Raw genomic sequence first — 6782 nt, 5'->3', positions numbered from 1 at the left:
GATTTAAACTAAAAGGCTTCTTCTCAGCAAAGGAAATAATCAATAACATGAAGAAAGTGCCCACAGAGTGGAAGAACATCTTTACTACAAACCCATCAGATATAGCACTTATCTTCAAGACATGAAAAGAACTCAAAATATTTAACACTAAAAATATAAATAACCCAATAAATAATTGGGCTAAGGAACTGAACAGACACATCTCGGAAGAAGAAAAACAATTGATCAACAAATATATGAAAAAATGTTCAACTTCTCTAGTAATTAGAGAAATGCAAATTGAAACTAAGATTTTTATCTTACTCTAGTCAGAATGGCAATTCTGACTAGAATTGTAGAACTGTATTGACTAACTAGTCAATAATACAAGCAATAATAAATGTTGGCAAAGATGTTGGGAAAAAGGTAAACTCACACATTGCTGGTGGCACTGCAAATTGGTGCAACCACTTTGGAAAGCAATATGGAGATTCCTTGGAAAACTTGGAATGGAACCACCATTTGACTCAGCTATTCCATTCTTCGGTCTACACCCAAAGGACTTAAAGTCAGCATACTATAGTGAAGCAGCCACATCAATGTTCATAGTAGCTCAATTCACACAGCTAAACTGTGGAACCAACCTAGATGCCCTTCAACAGATGAATGGATAAAGAAATGGTACATATACACAATGGACTATTACTCAGCATTAAAAGAGAATAAAATTATGGCATTTGTAGGTAAATAGATGGGAATTGGAGAATATCATGCTAAGCAAAGTAAGACAATCCCTGAACACCAAAGACTGAATATTCTCTCTGATCAATGGATGCTGACCCATAATGGTGGGGACCTGGGGCTGGCAGGCTGCATGGGGAAAATGGAGGAACTTTGATTGGGTAAAGGGGAGGGAGGGAAAGGAAAAGAGCATGAGGGTAGGAAAGATGGTGGAATGAGATGAACATCATTACCCTAGGTACATGTATGACTGCACCTGTGGTACAACTCTACTTTGTGTATAACCAGAAAAATGAAAAGTTGTGCTCCATCTGTGTACAATGAATTGAAATCTTTCTGCTATTATGTATAACTCATTAGAACAAACTAAAAAAATAAATAGAAAATCTAGCTTTATTTGTTAAGCTATTACAAAGACAAAATCATTATCATTAGAAGTACTTGGAGGGGGCTGGGGTTGTGGCTCAGGAGTAGATTGCTTGCCTAGCACATGTGAGGCACTGGGTTTGATCCTCAGCACTACATAAAATTAAAATAAAAGTATTGTGCCCAACTATAACTATAAAAATATTTTTTTAAAAAAATTTTTAGTTATAGATGGACATAATACCTTTATTTTATAATTTATATGTGGTGCTGAGGATTGAACCTAAAAAATGAAGTACTTGGAGGACTTCATTTCAGTTAGCTTGTTCTGTTGTACAAAACTGACCTAAGAGTGTGGAAATTAAATGATGTAACCTAAGAGGCTGTAACAGAGCAGACTGGTAAAACAGGGCAGAGGGAGTAGAAGCGAGGCAGAAGCACTTGTGTCAGTGGTAAGATCTATGACTGGGATGTTCCCAAGGGACTAACTACCAAGGCCTGAATTAATTAATTTGGGTCCCACATTAGTGAAATATTCTTGTCTCTGTGGAGAATGATGAAGGCTAATTCCTCTGAGATCTTTGCTTTTTCTTTTATGAGTAAAGCTTTCTGTAGGCTCCTAAGAGGCCTCTTGACTTTAGCCTTTGTTTCCCACCAGTCTACCTATACTCGAAGCTCCTGTGCATCTTCACTACAGGCCTGCTAATGTACAGGCAATGCACACAGTAAAGGCAGGAATTAGAGACCTACTCAGAATGTACCTAGACAGAGAAAGGTTTGGGGTAAGTGATAAACTACAAGTACCTCCTTGGTTGACTTAATTCACTTTTATTAGTAAAGGTCAAAGCTACTCCTTCTAGTGACAACTTGCTGTCTCAGTATAGTTTATCTTTTTTTTATTATTATTATCGGTTGTTCAAAACATTACAAAGCTCTTGACATATCATATTTCATACATTTGATTCAAGTGGGTAGTATAGTTTATCTTGAGAAAAAAAAAACTCTTTTAAATGTTGAGTTTTTAAGAAGGAAAGACTTTCATCAACCCCTGTCCAGAGTAGAAGAGGCACCAAGTTCTCTCCTACAATTACTAGCAGAAAATTCAGGCAGCACAGACCATTTTCAATGATCAACATCTGCATCCCCAAGCTGTTCAGCAACTTGGTGTGGTATCATCAGGTGATTCCACATCATTTTCCTGTTCTTCTCCATCATACTCATCTGAGTCTCCATCTTCAGGATCTGGATCTTGATGCAAAGACTGGCATCCACACATTGCAGTGAATATTGCTCCAATGCTGGTTTATCATTCGGCACAAACCTAAATTCATGTAATAGGTTTGACATCATTGCGGTCTTCCTTCTCTTCATCAGAGAAAGATTCTTTTGATTCTTCTCCAAATTTGGCATTCACCACAACATGCAAATGCTCTTGAGAATAGGCAATTAGGTCTCAGGACAGTGCATGTAAACTAATGGGATATTCCAGTGAGAATCCTAATCCAGAACCACCTAACCAAGACAGGCAGCTCTCAGCAATGTAAAAGGTGCTGATACTGAGGCTCTTATGGAGCCCCTCAACCTGCACCATGGTGTAAAACTCATTAAGACTTCTGCTTACCTGTCTTGAAGCAAAGAGCTAGTACTTCAAATAATAATGTTTTTTTTTTTTTTTTTTTTTGCACTGGGGGATTGAACCTAGGGGTGTTATTCCACTGAGCTACATCCTTGATCCTTTTTATTTTTCATCTTGAGACAAGTTCTTGATCAGCTGCTTAGGGCCTCGCCAAATTGCTGAGACTGGCTTTGAACTTACTATCCTCCTACCTCAGCCTCCCAAGCCGTGGGGATTATAGGAGTGCACCACTGCACCTGGCCCTCATAATGATTTTAAGGCTATTTGCATAGTTATGAAATACTAATTCATACTTCCTAATTCTTCAAGATTTTCTGTTGTGCTCAAAAGGCTTATTTTGCAAAAGGTTACAGAAAGTAAAGTGTCCAATCTATTTCAAAAAGATTATTCTCAGTACAATACCAGCAAATAATTGCCTCTCTCTCTCTCTCTCCCTCTCTCCAGAAAGACATGTAGGCATATATCTATAAATCTATCTAGATTTAGTTGTATTTTGTGAGCACAGGTAGAGATAAAAAAATAGGTTGCTAAAATCAGCCACTAATATCTAAAACTGATTTGTCTGGAGGTCTAAAAATATTGCATGTATTTTTTTGAAAAAAAATTTTAGTTGTTGATGGACTTTTATTTATTTTTTAGTTTATATGCGTTGCTGAGAATTGAACCCAGTGCCTCATATATGCCAGGCAAGTGGTCTACTACTGAGCCACAACCCCAGCCCCTATTTTATGTATTTCTGATTTGAATGATTGAAGGATAGTTCTGCCTAGAGACAGGAGGTTTAATTAGGTGATTAATTAGGTTTCTTCTAGACATTACATTCTTGAAGTCTATGACAATTCTTGATATAATGAATATTTCCAGTTAAAAAATGAATAAGAAGAAATTTACTGCTTTGGAAAACATGTTAAGACATGATATCAAGTTATCAGTCACTTAGTGAATGATGATGATGATGCTTGCCTAATTACTAAACAAAACATGTAGATTTACATTTTACCTGATCTGGGGTTATTGAAGTCACTGTTGTCATGGAAAATGTCAGGAGACTGAGAGTGACCATATGTAATAGTCTGTGAAAATTTGTGCTGGTTCTGGTCCCTCAAATTAGAACACTCATTTTCTATCATTTCAATATTTAGAGCTTGGACTGTTGTCAGGTAGCTTTTATGCAACACTTCTGACCTTCCTGTCTCACCTGTCTGTGGCAACAGCTCTATGCAGATTCCTTCCAGCCTCATGCAGGTACAGTAGGGTTATGGCCTCTCTCTCAAGGCCATCCATGTCAGGATGACCCCATGGCTGCTTTGCATGCCTCTCACCTCCTGCACACAGGCTTCCCATGAATGGCCACCCTCAGCATGTGCCTGCACAATTTGGAAGAATGAAGGAACTTATGCCTCTGGAGCAAAGCTCATTTGGATAAATGTCCCTTTCATTCTATCCTAGAGAAAGAGTTCTGAGAAGTATTTCTTAAGGCTCTTCATCGACTTGCTAACACATCTAGTGTTGGCTCTTCCTTTCCCCTCATTCTGTGCCCCCTACCCTCCTGTGTAGAAAACTCCTAAAAAACCTCCAGTGTCTTAGGAGTCTCTTGGTATTCATACCTTCGGGTCACACCCTTGGAACTGGAGTTAGGAACTCTTCTAAAAAATTATTGTAGCAACAGAGATAGAATGCCATTTCTGAGATTAGGTTAGAAAAGACTGATTTCCAACTTGCTTGCCTTCTCTCGCACCTCATCCTCTTGAAGACCTTGTTCTGAGGAAGGCAATTTGCCTTATTTTGAGTAGCCCTGTGCAGATGCCCATAGTGGAAAGAACTGATGTCATCAACCAGTAGCCAGCAGGAATGTGAAACCTGCTGACAGCCACGAGGGGGGTGGGGGGCAGATCCTCCTCCCATCCAGCCTTGGTGACTTCAGCCCCAGCAGACACCTGGATTCCAGCTTTGTGAGAGGCACTTATTAGCTAAGTGACCCTGGAATCCTGACTCACAGACATTGTGCAATAATACATGTGTGTTGTTTTAAGTGGCTAAGTTTTGGAGTGTAATGTAGCATTTGTAACACAGAAATTGGTAACTAATACACTCTATGCCCTATCCCTACTCACCCACCCTTCTTCACTCCAGCTCTGTGGGGTCACACTCCCTAAAAAAGTGCTCAAATATAAGTTTTTGTCTCAGGCTGTTCTTTCTGAGAAACTTTGGCTGAGATGTATTTCCTTCATGTTTTCTGGCATGTATTTCTCATTAGCTCATTCTCTATGACAGATGCAAGCCTCTTTTGAAGACTTATTTAACCTAGATGAAAGCTAACTAGATTTCCCATTCCCTTTTTTCTTAGCTAGGATAATTTCCTCAGTCCTGTTTTTGTACCAATTTTTCTCATGTCTCCCTAGGGAATGATCATAAGTTTGGGGTGTGCATCTCTGCTCCTCCCTGCCTGTTATTGCCTCTGATTGCTTGCCTTCCTTTGCATTCTGAAATAAGTGCTCATGTTAGTTTTTTACATTTCTGATTTAGTTTTCAAGTAAGTCAGCTGTTTCCTTACCCATTCTAAATGACAGTGACTTCTAAAGTTGGTAAAGATCCCTTTTCTGAAAAAGTTATATAGATATTTCTAATTAAATTTTACATTGCTTTTGTTTGATTAAAATCTATTTTGCTACATAGATTATAGTAATAACCTAAAGGAACTCAGGTAAAGGGTATATTAACTCAGGATCAGAAGTGTAGCAATGACATGGGGCCAACTTAGAGAGTGAGGAGGGGACTATTGGCTTCCTCTAATGACAAGCACAGCTGTATTGTAATAATGCCCATGTTTCCCATGAGATGTGCCAGCTACATGTCCCACTTTCTATGTGTTTCTATGATGCTACAGGTTGCCTTTCTGTGATTCCTTGTCTTTTCCAAAGTTACTCTTGCTAGTCATTCAAGTTAGATTCATGCATGTTAGAATATTTAGAGATGGACAATACTACTTTGATTTATTCCATAGCCTTGGAAATAAGCAAGCAATGCCTGTTTCATCAATGAAAAAACACTTGTTCATAGAGCAGTTCAGTAAATTTATCCAAGATCAGAAATCTGGGGCAGCGGTGGAGAATGTCATGACATTCTTGTATTTGCAAGAAGCGCTTCATTTTAACAATGGCACTAGTTTAAAATCACATACATATGAAATTTTTAAAAATATAAATTGAGACTATGAGTGAAGACCTCAAAATTTATCTTCCATTTCTGTGGAGTTTTTTCTTCCTTCCCTCTTTTACCAACTCTGCTGATATTTCAATCACTGATCCCTTGTCAAAGTCTGGACTCAGCAAAGGAGCTGAATCTATACCCTCATAAGAGAAAAATATTCATGAATGTTTAGATATTACTTATCCCTGAAAATTAATCTCTATTTGTAGAAGTTGGGGGCTCTGAACACTGGGAAAGAGGATTGGAAAACCAAGGTGAAGAGTCAGGAAAGAAGTTGGAAGAGCATTTCTTCTTTTGGTTCTTGGAGTTCACCATGTAATTTCCACTTAATTCTCTTGTCATTGGAGCACGCTTTGCATAAATTAGCAGAAGCACCCAAGTGGTACAGGAATAGTCGTCCTACTTAATCAGGCTTACATTATGATATGTGAAAAATAGTTCCTCTTTTGCATTCATTTACTTTTTGGCTACTGAGAAGCAGCCAACACAGCTGGGATGATGTGAAAAGGACATTTTATTCTGATAACCATAGGACAGGGAAATCTTTTTTTTCTTTTTAATATTTCTTTAGTTGTAGGTGGACACGATACCTTTATTTTATTTATTTATTTTTATGTGGTGCTGAGGACTGAACCCAGTGCCTCACACATGATAGGCAAGCACTCTACCACTGAGCTTCAACCCCATCCCCAGGGCAGGGAAATCTTAAAATCCACAGTTTATTTCTTATCACTTTCCAGCTGCTTGTTTACATACATCTCATCATTAGCAGCTTGTACAGAGAGACCAAGGGATAGAGCATATGGCATCTGGAATTGAGGTTACCCCTGGGGATTTCTGCTGTATTCCC

At 38.5% G+C, this 6782-nt stretch overlaps 1 pseudogene; it reads right to left on the bottom strand.

The window, feature by feature from the left end:
* Nucleotides 1–2208: 2208 nt before the first annotated feature.
* Nucleotides 2209–2677, bottom strand: LOC124104082 (methylosome subunit pICln-like; annotated as a pseudogene).
* Nucleotides 2678–6782: the final 4105 nt, after the last annotated feature.

This window comes from Marmota monax, unplaced genomic scaffold (assembly GCF_021218885.2).
Source record: "Marmota monax isolate L192 unplaced genomic scaffold, Marmota_monax_Labrador192_F-V1.1 WCK01_AAM20220418_F8-fsc00001, whole genome shotgun sequence".
In the NCBI taxonomy this organism is placed as follows: domain Eukaryota; kingdom Metazoa; phylum Chordata; class Mammalia; order Rodentia; family Sciuridae; genus Marmota; species Marmota monax.
This window is presented reverse-complemented; position numbering and strand designations above follow the sequence as displayed.